At 51.0% G+C, this 15,002-nt stretch overlaps 1 protein-coding gene across 1 annotated transcript in view; it reads right to left on the minus strand.

Moving 5' to 3' along the window:
- LOC140429947 (uncharacterized) overlaps positions 1 to 15,002 on the minus strand; it is a 470,344-nt gene that overhangs the window by 408,436 nt on the left and 46,906 nt on the right. The window lies entirely within an intron of this gene.

Consider the following 15,002-nt stretch of genomic DNA (forward strand, 5'->3'; position numbering starts at 1 on the left):
TTTTCTAAAGAATCCAGGATATTCAGTCTTTTCTAATTGTTTAAAATTTCAGTTCTGATACCTTCACTGTCAGTCTATTTTCTATCTTCACCAATGTGTCTGAATCCTTTTCATATTGTGGAATTCAGCACTGCAGCAATATTCTGCACCAATTTAGATCATTTTTCTGCTTTTCGTTTCATTAACCTTGTTAAATTGTGGGCTGGATTCTCCGGACCCGGAGCCGCGTGTGTCCCAGTCGTGCGCCGTTCGCTGGCGGCCGCATTCTATCTTCCCGCTGACTGTCAATGGGATTTTCCATTGTAACCGCCCCATGCCACCGCAAAACCGGCTGGAGAGGGTGCGCTGCCGGTGGGAAAATTTAATCGCAACCAGTGGAGAATTCCGGCCTGTGTTGCTCCATTTAATGATTGGTGAATCTGTCGTCCTAGCTCCCTTTGACCTTGTACCTTATTTCCAAAGAGTATTTGGCCTCTTTATTCCTCCTTGTAAAATGCTTCAATTGCCTATATTGAAATGAAATTATGACATTGTTGCTATTACAGGGGCAGGGTTAAAAGAGGGGCAGAATTGGCAGCTCAATGTACCGGGATGTCGATGTTTCAGACAAGATAGAGGGGTGGCAGAAAGGGTGGGGGTGTTGCAGTCCTGGTTAGGGAACATATCAGAGCTGTGATGAGGGAGGATATCTTGGAGGGATCCTGCAGTGAGGCACTATGGGTAGAGTTCAGGAATAGGAAGGGTGTAATCACAATGTTGGGGGTGTACTATAGGCCTCCCAACAGCCAGCAGGATACAGAGCACCAGATGTGTGTTTTGTTATGCTCTTGTCGTAGCAAAAGCTGCTTCCTTGATGTGCACTCTGACAAAGGGAGGTTCAGACTTGGAGATAGCTTTAACATGTTTATTAAACTGTTAACAATTCTCCTACTTGGATTCAACGCTACTGTTAATCCTGCTATAGCGACTCAGACTGACGAACCAGTCTGCTACAATCCACGTGGTGGGTGTGATGTTCAATCAACCCTGTGTCTGTACTCACTGAGAGTCTCCACTAGAAAGAGACTGAGCATGTGTGATGTGTCCTTTTATATGGGTTGGTGTAATGCCCTCCTGTGGTAGTGTCACCTCTGTGTGTATCGTGACTGCCCATTGGTCGTGTCCTATCTTACTGACCTATTGGTTGACTGTCTGTGTGTCATGTCTCTGGTGCTCCCTCTAGTGTCTAGCTAGGTGTAATGTATGTACATTAACCCTTTGTGTACTTACAGTGATGTATATCACCACAATATGCAGTCAGATTCTGGAAAGATGTGAAAATAGCAGGGTTGTTGTGGTGGGTGATTTTCATTTCCCCATATTGACTGGGACTCTCTTAGTGCCAGAGGTTCAGATTGAGAGCAATTTGTTAGGTGTGTCCAAGAGGGGTTTTGAAACAATAAGTTGATAGTCCAACCAGAGAGGGAGCTTTGTTGAACCTAGTATTGGGGAATGAGCTCGGCCAGGTGACCAAAGTTTCAGTCGGAGAACATTTTGGGAATAGTGATCAGAATTCCGTAAGCTTTTGAATACTCATGGATAAGGACTAAGGACAAGAGAAAACAAGGACAAGAGTTGCTCCAGCGAAAACAACCCAAGTCTATACAACTTCTTTATAACTTAAATGTTGCATCCCAGGCAACATTCTGGTCAATCTCCTCTGCACCCCCTCCAGCGCAATTACATCCTTTCTATAATGTGGTGACCAGAATTGCACAGTGCTCCAGCTCACCAACGTTCTATACAGCTCCATCATGACCTCCCTGCTTTTGGAATCAATGCTCCAATTGATAAAAGCGAGTGTCCCAGATGTCTTTTCACCACCCTATTAACCTGCCCTTCTGCCTTCAGAGATCTCTGGACAACATGCCAAGGTCCCTTTGTTCTTTGTTACTGTGAAAATCCCCTAGTCGCTGATGTGTTGGGTGCTCTGGATCTGTGGAGACTGTATTTGCCTCAGCAGTAACATAGACAGGCTACCAACATTTATAATGGTACAACACTATTTTATTAAGTTAGAAACTGTTGAACATACTTTCACTGTGGGACAACACGATGTTAGACTAAACTAAAGATCTATGCCTGTCCGAACCAGTCTATGCACTCAGCACATGGTGAAGATCTGTGCTGTAAGCTGTAAGCTCTGTCCTTGTAGGAGGCTGCATCCCGAATGAGCGGGAAAACTGATGCCCCCTGTCTTTATAGTGAGTGTGCTCTAACTGGTGATTGGCTGCGGTGTTGTGTGTGCTGATTGGTCCCGCTGTGTGTCCATCAGTGTGTGTGTCTGCACCATGATATACTGGTGTATATTATGACAGTCGCCACACTCCGTTGCCTGTTCGGGTACACAGAGGGAGAATTCAGAATGGCCAATCCACCTAACCTGCACATCTTTGGACTGTGGGAGGAAATCGGAGCACCCGGAGGAAACCCACGCAGACACGGGGAGAGCGTGCAAACTCCGCACAGACAGTGACTCAAGCCAGGAATCGAACCTGGGACCCTGGCGCTGTGAAGGAACTGTGCCAACCACTGTGCTTATCTGCCCATTTGACCATCTTGTCTGTATCCTCCTCTGTCTGTATCTTCCTGTTACCCAGGACACTCACCCTCTCTGTTAACCACCCGACCAATCTTTGTGTCATCCACAAACTTACGGGTCCTCCCTCCCCCCCCCCACCCCCCTCCCCCCCCCCCACCACCCTCCCCCCCCCCCCCCACCCCCCACCCCATCCCCCCACCCCCCACCCCCACACATAGTCATCTATGTCATTTATATAAATGACAAACAATAGGGGGCCCAGCACAAATCCCTGTGGTACGCCATTGGTCACTGGCTTCCAGACGATAAAGCAGCCGTCTGCCATCACCCTCTATGTCCTTCCACTGAGCTAATTATGAATCCACCTTATCAGGTTCCCCTGTGTCCCAGGCGCATTTGCCTTCTTAATAAGTCTTCCATGTGGGACCTTGTCAAAGGCTTTGCTGAAATCCATGTGAACTACATCAACTACACTACCCTCATCTGCACACTTGGTTACATGCGATCTGGGTGTTCAGATCCATAGTTCCATGAACGTGACAATGCAGCTGGATAAAGTGGTCAACAAGACATACGGCATGCTTGCCTTCATTGGCCAGGGCATTGAGTACAAGAGTTGGCAGGTCATGTAACAGTTATAAAAAGTGTAGTTCGGCCACACATGGAATATTGCGTTCAGTTCTGGTCGATACTACCAGAAGGACGTGAATGCTTTGGAGTGAATGCAAAGATTGTTGACCAGCATATTGCCTGTTCTGGAGGGTGTAAGCTCCGAGGAGAGATTGTTTTTGTTGGAAAGACGGAGGCTGAGTTGAGGCCAGACGTAGGTCCTGCAGAATTACTGGAGGTATAGACAGGGTGAATAATCAGAAGCTTTTTCCAAGGGGGAAAGACTTAATTACAAGCGGACACAGGTTCAAGGTGAGATGGGTAAATTATGGGGATATGCGCGGGGGATGTTTTTGATGGTCAGGGTGGTGGGTGCCTGGAATGCGTTATCAGTGGAGGGGGTGGATCAGACAGGCAACATTTAAGATGTATCTTGATAGACACATGAACGTGCGGGGAATGGAGGGATACAGATTGTCTGGGCAATCAGTAGTAGGTTTAAGTAAGGAATCTGCATCGGCACAGTCTTGGTAGGCCGAAGGGCCTGTTCCTGTGCTGCAATGTTCTCTATTATTTGAAAGCTTATCCCCCCCAGCCTTCAAGTTGTCTGCTGACAGCTTCCCCACATTGAGAATAGGTTGTTAACTATACTCACCCCAAGTATATTTGCTTCCACTGAGCATGTGTCAGCCCACTTTCCCCTGCCCCATCCACAGGGATAGCTACTTTGTTTTAGTTCTTATCCCCTTCTGTTCAATTTCTTATTCACTGATGTGTCTGTGCGGAGTCTGCACGTTCTCCCCGTGTCTGCGTGGGTTTCCTTCGGGTGCTCCGGTTTCCTCCCACAGTCCAAAGATGTGCAGGTTGGGTGGATTGGCCATGTTAAATTGCCTTTAGTGTCCAAAATGGGTTTGGCGGGGTTACTGGGTTATGGGGATCGGGTGGAGGCGTTGACCTTGGGTCGGATGCTCTTCCCAAGAGCCGGTGCAGACTCAATGGGCCGAATGGCCTCCTCCTGCACTGTAAATTCTATATTTCTGCCATCATCCCATGCTCTTCTCTTCCATCCCAGGCTTTCTCATAACCATTTCTTTTATTTCTATCTCCCCTCTCGGTCCTCCTTACATCTCAGACCTCCATCCTGTCTTCCTTGTTCCTTTTCCTCCTTCATTCTGCTGCTCTTTCTCCTTTCCATCAATCCCTACAACCCCTCTGATCTAACCCACTCTCCATTTATCTTTCTCCATCCCTGCTTCTCTCTCTATCGACATTTTCTTACCTCTTACAATCAGATCATGGCTGTTCTGATTGTAATCTCAACCCCACATTCCTGCTGACCCCTGATAACCTTTCAGCTCATTGTTAATCAAGAGTCTATCCAGCTCTGTCGCAAAAATATTTAAAGATTCTGTTTCCAATGCCTTTTGAAGAAGAGTTACAGACACGCTGTTATAACCGGCCTGCGTATCACTGGCTGGGGACTAATGGCAATCCCACAATCCTTTGGGAGTATGAGCTTCCCCAGTGAGGGGGGGGCAGAGAAATCATTAGCAGATTCCCTGTATAAATAAAGCTGGCCAGTTTGGAACCGGCTAGAGGAGAGTGAGCAGCAAGGGAGTTGCTGCTGTTGCTGTTGTGTATATATGTTATTGTAAATAAATGTTATTTCTTTCTATCCTTCAACTCGTGCTGGATTCTTCGTGGCCCTCACAAAACTGGCGACGAGGGTTAAAGTGAATAGCTGTCTACACTGCTGAAGCCACCTCCCTGGATTTTTGTTGGATACAGGTTGGAAGTTGTTTTCTATTATACCATGCCTCTGTACGGACGTATGGATGTTTTTGATGCTGCGCTGGAAAGCTGGAACCAGTACACACAACGGATGCGTTACTATTTCCGGGCAAACAATATCACCGAAAACGAGCGCCAGGTGGTCATATTGCTCACCGCCTGCGGCCCGCATACGTTTGGGGTGATTAGGAGCCTTACGTACCCAGCTGCGCCGGACACCAAAACGTTTGATGAACTTGTGAACTTATTGGGGCAGCATTTTAACCCAACCCCGTCCACGATAGTCCAACGTTATTGCTTTAATACCGCTGAGAGGACCCAGGAGAATCCCTTGCTGATTTTCTATCCAGGCTACGCAGGATTGCGGAATACTGTGACTATGGTGAGACCTTGTCAGAAATGTTACACAACCGTTTGGTTTGCGGTATTAACAATGCGGCCACCCAGAGGAAGTTGTTAGCTGAACCAACATTGACTTTTCAACAGGCCATTCAAATAGTATTGTCCGGAGAGAGCGCAGAACCGGGAGTGCAGGAGATACAGGGAATGGAAGTGCATGCCTTGGGGTGCAACCCCTTCCGTCAGAAAGCATCCCCCCGCACTCCTGCGGTACCTTGGGTAAGGCGACGTCTGGATCGACACCAGTGGCCGTCGGACATTCCTTCCCGAAGGGAGCCTTCTCCAGAGCCAATGGATGAGGAGCCATGTCAGTGTCAGACTTGTGGGCGCTGACCCCTTCGCGGACGCCGGTCCTGGGGGCGCCAGAGGCCATACCTTCCATGTGGATGAACCTGCGGCAACTGCTCCTGAGGACGTGGAGACGGAGGACGACTGCCTGCAGCTGCATTGTGTGGCGGCTCCCCGTGTGGCCCCCATTAAGGTGACAGGTTGAGATGGAGTTGGATACTGGCGCAGCGGTCTCCGTGATCACCCAGAGGACATTCGACCGCATCAAGCAGGGTATACAGACCCTTAGAATAACCGACACACAGGCCAGGTTGGCCACCTATACGGGAATAATGATTGGACATTGCAGGAACTACGATCAATCCTGTTGTTTATGGACGCCAGGAGGGGCGTTTCCCACTTATCGTGCTGCGCGGCCATGGGCCCAGCCTGTTGGGTCGGGACTGGTTGCGCCATTTGCGGTTGCAATGGCAGCACATCCTCCATACAGGTTCTGGAGGGTTGACTGATGTGCTAGGACGGTACCCAGATGTATTTCAGCCCGGTTTGGGGAAAATAAAAGGGGCCGTAGCCCGTATTCAAATCGAACCAGGAGCCACGCCGCGCTATTTCCGGGCGCGCTCGGTGCCTTATGCCTTGCTCGAGATGGTAGAAGGGGAGCTCACTCAGTTGGAGACTTTGGGCATTATCAGGCCCGTCCATTTCGCTGACTGGGCAGCACCAATTGTACCTGTAATGAAGCCAGATGCCACAGTGCGCTGGTGCTGCGACTATAAACTTACAGTGAATAAGGCTTCCCGGCTCGACCGATATCCAATGCCTCGCACCAAGGTTCTCTACGCGAAGCTTGCAGGCGGACTCTCGTTCATGAAATTAGATATGAGTCACGCCTACCTACAGTTGGAGCTGGAACCTGCCTCCCGACCATATGTAACGATTAATACACACCTGGGCCTGTATGAGTATACACGGTTGCCCTTTGGGGTATCCTCTGCCTGCGCTATTTTTCAATGCGTCATGGAGGGCATTTTGAGAGGTTTATCGCCTGTCGCTGTCTACTTAGACAATGTTTTGATTACAGGGACGTCGGAGCAGGAACATTTGGAAAATTTGGAAGCTGTCCTTAGACGCTTTTCAGAGGCTGGAGTCCGTTTACGTCACACAAAGTGCGTCTTTCAGGCGAAGGAAGTAGTCTACCTGGGTTATCGGGTGGACCGCAAAGGTTTCCACCCCGTCGCAGAGAAGGTGCGTGCAATTCAACAGGCCCCCGCCCCGACTGACTCTTCGCATCTTTGTTCTTTTCTCGGTCTCGTAAACTATTACGGGAAGTTCCTCCCCAATCTGGCAACTACGCTGGCCCCCTTACACCTGCTGCTAAAGAAGAATCACACCTGGGTTTGGGGTCAGCCGTAAGAAACTGCTTTCCGGCGGGTAAAACAACAATTGTCGTCATCTGGGTTACTAACCCACTATGATCCTGAAAAGCCTTTGCTCGTCACATGCGATGCATCCCCATATGGTATTGGGGCTGTCCTGTCCCACAAGATGGAGAACGGGGCCGAGCGACCGATAGCTTTTGCCTCCCGTACATTGACTGCAGCGGAGAAAAAGTACGCGCAGGTCAAGAAGGAGGGCCTGGCAGTGGTTTTTGCGGTGAAACGCTTCCACCAGTATGTGTATGGCTGCCATTTCACTATCGTGACTGATCATAAGCCTCTGCTGGGACTTTTCAGAGAGGATAAGCCAATACCGCCCATTGCTTCTGCACGGATCCAGCGCTGGGCTTTGTTTCTTGCTGCATACGAGTATTCTGTGGAGCACAAACCAGGAACCCAGATAGCAAATGCCGACGCACTGAGCCGATTGCCTTTATCGACCGGCCCCATGTCGACCCCCACGACCGGTGAGGTGGTTGCAACCCTAAATTTTATGGACACCTTGCCTGTCACGGCATCACAGATCCGTGAGTGGACCCAGACGGAGCCAGTCCTGTCAAAGGTTCGGCACATAGTCCTGTATGGTGGGCAGCATAGACAGCTCCCAGGCGAGTTGCGGGCATTTTCCTCCAAGCTGTCAGAGTTCAGCGTGGAAGACGGCATCCTCTTGTGGGGGACGCGTGTGATTGTCCTGGAAAAAGGACAGGAGCTAATATTACTTGCACAATGGGCATCCAGGTGTGACCAAAATGAAAATGTTGGCCCGGAGTTATGTCTGGTGGCCAGGCCTCGACACCGACATTGAGAAGGTGGCCCAAAACTGCTCCATTTGCCAGGAGCATCAGAAGCTTCCGCCGGCCGCGCCCCTACATCACTGGGAATGGCCAGGGCGGCCTTGGGTGCGCTTGCATGCGGATTTCGCCGGCCCTTTTCAAGAATCCATGTTCGTTCTATTAATCTATGCCCAGTCTAAATGGTTAGAGGTGCATAAGATGCAGGGGACAACGTCCTGTGCAACAATCGAGAAGATGCGTTTGTCTTTCAGTACGCATGGCCTCCCCGAGGTGCTGGTCACGGCCAACGGCACTCTGTTCATAAGTGAGGAGCTTGCGAGGTTCATGAAGATGATCGGCATCCGCCATATCCGCACTGCCCCTTACCACCCGGCTTCAAATGGGTTGGCAGAGCGCGCAGTGCAGACATTCAAAAGAGGCCTAAAGAAGCAGTCTTCCGGATCAATGGACACGAGACTGGCTCGCTTTTTGTTTACGTACAGGACCACCCCCCATGCAGTGACTGGGGTAGCTCCCGCGGAACTCCTAATGGGACGGAGACTTCGCACCCGCCTTAGTATGGTTTTCCCAGACATTGGCGCAAAAGTACGCCGCACACAAGAACGGCAGGGACCGGGATTGTCTCGGCATCGGCCGATTCAGCAGTTTGCGCCCGGTGACCCAGTGTTCGTTCGGAATTTTGCTGGTGGTGCCCAGTGGGTCCCTGGCATAATCTTTCGCCAAACTGGCCCTATACCTTACCAGGTGCAAGCCCAGGGTCGTCTCCAGCGCAAACATGTAGACCACGTTCGGTCCAGAAGACCATCCCTTCCAAAGATTCCCCGCCCCCAGAGCTCATTTCAACAGCCGCAGAGACCAGAGACAAGGGAAGGTAGTCCTCACAATCTTCCCCCCGGTGCCTCACTCAAAGCCTGCGCAGGTCGTTACAGAACCGAATGGAGGTAGAGACGCTGACATGACGGAGCAGCGGACTCCGACTCCGAGATGGAGATACAGGATGCCTCAGAGGGGAAATCCTCGGGCCCACGGGCCGTGGATGTACAACCGTTGCGCCGTTCATCACGGAAGCGCCGGTCTCCGTCTCGTTACACGCCGCCCGATCCAGCGCCGCGTGCAAATGGTGTCCGGCCTGCGGCCAAACGAGTCCGACGCCCTCCTTCGCCAGGGTCTTCGGTGGATTCCTTGGACTTTGGGGGGGGGGGGGGGGGGGGATGTTATAACCTGCCTGCTTACCACTGGCTGGGGACTAATGACAATCCCACAATCCTTTGGGAGTATGAGCTTCCCCAATGAGGGGGGGGCAGAGGAATCATTAGCAGATTCCCTGCATAAATAAAGCTGGCCAGTTTGGAACCGGCTGGAGGACAGTGAGCAGCAAGGGAGTTGCTGCTGCTGTTGTATATACATATGTTATTGTAAATAAATGTTATTTCTTCAACTCGTGCTGGATTCTTCGTGGCCCTCACAAAACACTCCCAACCCTCTGAGAGAAAAATATTCTCCTCATCTCGGTCTTAAATGGCCAACCTCTTATTTTTAAACAGTGACCCGAGTTCTAGATTCTCCCACAAGAGGAAACGTCCTCCCCACACCCACCCTGTCAACACCCCTCAGGATCTGAAAGGTTTCGATGAAGGATCCTCTTACTCTTCTAAACTCTAGTCAGAGAGTCCTCGATGTTTACAGCATGGAAACAGGCCCTTCGGCCCAGCTTGTCCATGCTGCCCAGTTTCTGTCACTAAGCTAGTCCCACTTGCCCACATTTGGCCCACATTCCTCTATACCCACCCTGCCCATGTAACTGAACAGGACACAAACCTCACCTCTCCAACCTTTCCTCATAAGACAACTCGCCCTTTCCTGGTATTAGTCCGAACTACGTCGAACACATTTACATCTTTCCTTAGACAAGGAGACTTTTACGGTCCACAGTACCACCAGATCTGGTTTCACCAATGCCCTGTACAATTGAAGCATAACCGCTCTACTTTGTGATCAATTCCCCTCACAATAAACTATAACATGCTATTATCTTTCCTAATTACTAGCTGCACCCGTGTACCAGCCTTTTTTGATTCATGCACTAGGATGCCCAGATCCCTCTGTACCACAGAGTCTACAATCTCTCATCATCCAGATTAGAAGCTTTTTTACTCATCCTGCCAAATTGAACAGTTGAATCAGTCGAGGGGGGCCCCTCCGGGGGTACAAAGGAAAGTATAGCCCCCAGGGGGAAGAGAGGAAAGAGACCCCCCCGGGGCACAGGTTCCAGTTTCCAGCTTATAACTCGGGCAGCATGCAAGTTAGGTGGTTCCATTGGAGTGTCAGAACTATCTTTGAAAGAACATTGCCATTCCAAATGTGTGCTGTGCATCTCAAGCACAGTTTAGCCACCCTGATACATGCAAAGTCTTGAGGCCCGTTTAGCCTTCCACAAGGTTTTATGTAATCCCCCATCTGCAGCATGCTGGCAGGCACGAAGAACAACTGCTGTAAATGCAGCCTGCAATGCTGAGCATGTCCAGCTTATTCTGTTCTATTTCAGGTTTCCAGCATCTGCAGTATTCTGCTTTCCAGTCACTAAATACCTCAAATTCACTCAACATAGAACATAGAACAATACAGCGCAGTACAGGCCCTTCGGCCCACGATGTTGCACCGAAACAAAAGCCATCTAACCTACACTATGCCATTATCATCCATATGTTTATCCAATAAACTTTTAAATGCCCTCAATGTTGGCGAGTTCACTACTGTAGCAGGTAGGGCATTCCACGGCCTCACTACTCTTTGCGTAAAGAACCTACCTCTGACCTCCGTCCTATATCTATTACCCCTCAGTTTAAGGCTATGTCCCCTCGTGCCAGCCATTTCCATCCGCGGGAGAAGGCTCTCACTGTCCACCCTATCCAACCCCCTGATCATTTTGTATGCCTCTATTAAGTCTCCTCTTAACCTTCTTCTCTCCAACGAAAACAACCTCAAGTCCATCAGCCTTTCCTCATAAGATTTTCCCTCCATACCAGGCAACATCCTGGTAAATCTCCTCTGCACCTGCTCCAAAGCCTCCACGTCCTTCCTATAATGCGGTGACCAGAACTGTACGCAATACTCCAAATGCGGCCGTACCAGAGTTTTGTACAGCTGCAACATGACCTCCTAACTCCGGAACTCAATCCCTCTACCAATAAAGGCCAACACTCCATAGGCCTTCTTCACAACCCTATCAACCTGGGTGGCAACTTTCAGGGATCTATGTACATGGACACCTAGATCCCTCTGCTCATCCACAATTCCAAGAACTTTACCATTAGCCAAATATTCCGCATTCCTGTTATTCCTTCCAAAGTGAATCACCTCACACTTCTCTACATTAAACCCCATTTGCCACCTCTCAGCCCAGCTCTGCAGCTTATCTATATCCCTCTATAACCTGCTACATCCTTCCACACTATCGACAACACCACCGACTTTAGTATCGTCTGCAAATTTACTCACCCACCCTTCTGCGCCTTCCTCTCGGTCATTGATAAAAATGACAAACAGCAACGGCCTCAGAACAGATCCTTGTGGTACTCCACTTGTAACTGAGCTCCATTCTGAACATTTCCCATCAACCACCACCCTCTGTCTTCTTTCAGCTAGCCAATTTCTGATCCACATCTCTAAATCACCCTCAATCCCCAGCCTCCGTATTTTCTGCAATAGCCTACCGTGGGGGGTACCAAGCCTACCTTGGTAATTATAGGCCGGTTAGTCTTACTCCGGTGGTCGGTAAGTTAATGGAAAGGGTCCTGAGGGATAGGATTTATGACCATTTGGAAAGATGCAGCTTAATCCGGGATAGTCAACACGGATTTGTGAAGGGTAAGTCTTGCCTCACAAATTTGATTGAATTCTTTGAGGAAGTAACTAAGTGTGTAGATGAAGGCAGAGCAGTTGATGTCGTATACATGGATTTCAGTAAGGCGTTTGATAAGGTTCCCCATGGTCGGCTCATGAAGAAAGTAAGAAGGTGTGGGATAGAGGGAAATTTGGCCAATTGGATAAGTAACTGGCTATCACATAGAAGACAGGGGGTGGTGGTGGATGGAGAATTTTCAGACTGGAGACCAGTTACCAGCGGTGTACCACAGGGATCAGTGCTGGGTCCTCTGCTATTTGTGCTTTTTATCAATGACTTGGAGGAGGGGGCTGAAGGGTGGGGCAGTAAATTTGCTGATGACACCAAGATTGATGGAGTAGTGGATGAGGTGGAGGGTGTTGTAGGCTGCAAAGAGACATTGATAGGATGCAGAGCTGGGCTGAAAAATGGCAGATGGAGTTCAACCCTGATAAGTGCGAGGTGATTCATTTTGGTAGGACAAATTTGAATGCGGATTACAGGGTCAATGGCAGGGTTCTGAGGAATGTGGAGGAACAGAGAGATCTTGGGGTTCATGTCCACAGATCTCTGAAGGTTGCCACTCAAGTGGATAGAGCCGTGAAGAAGGCCTATAGTGTGTTAGCGTTTATTAACAGGGGGCGTGAGTTTAAGAGCTGTGGGGTTATGCTGCAACTGTACAGGACCCTGGTGAGACCACATTTGGAGTATTGTGTGCAGTTCTGGTCACCTCATTATAGGAAGGATGTGGAAGCATTGGAAAGGGTGCAAAGGAGATTTACCAGGATGCTGCCTGTTTTGGAGGATAGGTCTTATGGGGAAAGGTTGAGGGAGCTAGGGCTTTTCTCTTTGGAGCGGAGGAGGATGAGAGGCGACTTAATAGAGGTTTATAAGATGATGAGGAGGATAGATAGAGTGGACGTTCAGAGACTATTTCCTCGGGTGGATGTAGCTGTTACAAGGGGGCATAACTATAAGGTTCAGGGTGGGAGATATCGGAGGGATGTCCGAGGTAGGTTCTTTACTCAGAGAGTGGTTCGGGTGTGGAATGGACTGCCTGCTGTGATAGTGGAGTCGGACACTTTAGGAACTTTCAAGCGGTTATTGGATAGGCACATGGAACACACCAGAATGACAGGGAGTGGGATAGCTTGATCTTGGTTTCGGACAATGCTCGGCACCACATCGAGGACCGTTGGGCCTGTTCTGTGCTGTACTGTTCTATGTCCACGGCCAGTGGGCGGATGCCTGGAAAGGTAGGCCAAGGGGTCGGAGGCCAGCCCGCAGTCCGGACAAAAGTGACAGAGGCGTCATACTAGTTATGCACAAAAGTGTTTATTGTGGTTTACAATTCCCCACCCACCCGATGGTGCTGGCCCCTCCCCCATCAGCAGCCCCCAGTGATCCTTGTTGTCTTTGCCCTCCTAGATCTACCGTTACGTCCAGGTGTGTCCTCAGCATACACGTCAGAGGTGGAGGCAGCCAGCTGCTTACCTCATCCCGTGGCCTCCGATGCCCCTGTTGGGTCTCCTCTGGGGGATCTGGGGCCCCGGCTCACTTGTCCGCGGCAGAAGCCGTGTGCCCCTGTCCCGTGTGCTGGCTGTGATCATAGGGGTAGAACTCGGGGGAGCAGGTGACCACTGTCGCCACTCAATGGGACGGGTCCGACCCAGCGCACCCTCCTCATAGGACCCGGGGCTCACCTTGGGATGGAGGGGCAGCTGGTTCGAGCCTTGGCTGCTCCCCATGGTTTGCACCGTCGATGCCCTCGGAGATGCTCCTCAGTGATTGGGCCATGCTCAATAGCATCCCGGCAATGCCCGTTTGTGACTGGAACAAGCTCTGCAGTCGGAGAGTGGACTGACCCCAAGAATTAGCTGTCGTCCAGACAGGTTCCAGGCTTCTGTGAGGGGCGGTCCCATCGATAGTGGAGATGCAGTCGCAAAGCCAGGGACTACATGAGGGGGTGTCAGCAACCATCCAGTTTGAGGTGTCCAACCGCCACCCAGGCCAACACCACACAGGTGGCGCCCACAGCCGAGGCCTTGGTCCACCTAGACATAGCGTCAGGGCCCCTCGGCCAGAAAGGTAGGCCCCAGTTACAGTGGCACTGGTGCAGCACACAGTATAGTGTTCGGAGCTAGGGCACAAACCTGTAAATATATGTTCACCGTTTCACAATAAGCATCTGTTCGCAATGCTTCAACCTGCCTCGGTGCTCTGTCAGACAGTGGGAGCTGCTTTGGCTGCACAGGTTTGGCTGGGGGTGGGGAGGGGGGGTTGGGAAATGGTCAGACGGTGGGGATGGGCTTGGACTCGGGACCCCAGCTCAGCCCCGCCCGCCGCTCCAGTGCCCCATCCCTCTCCCCCCATTACCACCACAGTCCCCACCTCCGCCACCCCAAGGGTTCGGTGGGACCGTGTGCTGGAATGTCCAGCTCGCACGCAGAGATCACCCAGGTGGACGGTGGAAAGTGCTACCGTGGGCAGGAGTCAGACATTGTCAAATGGTACAGAGCACCAGAGCTCATCGCAGAGCGGGCTGTCATCCTCCCTCCTTTAGGCCAGACTTACTCTTACTGCCAACCCAGGGCCTGCACCCCATAGTGAGGCTGGTAGGAATCATGGTGGGGGTTACAAGGGAGGGGGATGGGGGGTGGCCCAGGGAGGGTGATCATGAGAGGGTGTGTGGAGTGGGACAGGGTGTCTGTGCTACTGGCCAGGCACCCTGGAGGCGATTAGAGTGTCCTGTGCGTGTCGGCCCTGGCGCACATGTTGTGTGACCTCCTGCGCCAGCCCGGGCCCCATGTCCTGCCCCATCTCTCCCTCCTCCGCATCCTCCTCATTGGACGAGGCCTGATGTTGATCCTCCTCCTCCAGCGCTTCACCCATCTGCTGCGAGATGTTGTGGAGGACGCAGGAGGCCACCACAATGTGGGAGACTCTCCAGGGATATACTGTCTGCCCCTCCAGATCGGTGTCGGCACCTCAACCACATCTTCAGGATGCCGAATATCGCTTAATCAAAGCCCTGTTTGCATCATGGGCATCATGGTCGTGGGTCTCCGCATCAGTCTGTGGTCTCCAGTTAGGCGGCATCAGCCACGTCCACAGCGGATAACCCCTGTTACCCAGAAGCCAACCCCTCAGCCTGGGGATGGGCCTCGAAGAGGTCAAGGAACCGTCAAGTATGCCAGGATTAAGGCATCATGCACCTGGCG

Source organism: Scyliorhinus torazame, chromosome 9 (genome assembly GCF_047496885.1).
Source record: "Scyliorhinus torazame isolate Kashiwa2021f chromosome 9, sScyTor2.1, whole genome shotgun sequence".
Lineage (NCBI taxonomy): Eukaryota > Metazoa > Chordata > Chondrichthyes > Carcharhiniformes > Scyliorhinidae > Scyliorhinus > Scyliorhinus torazame.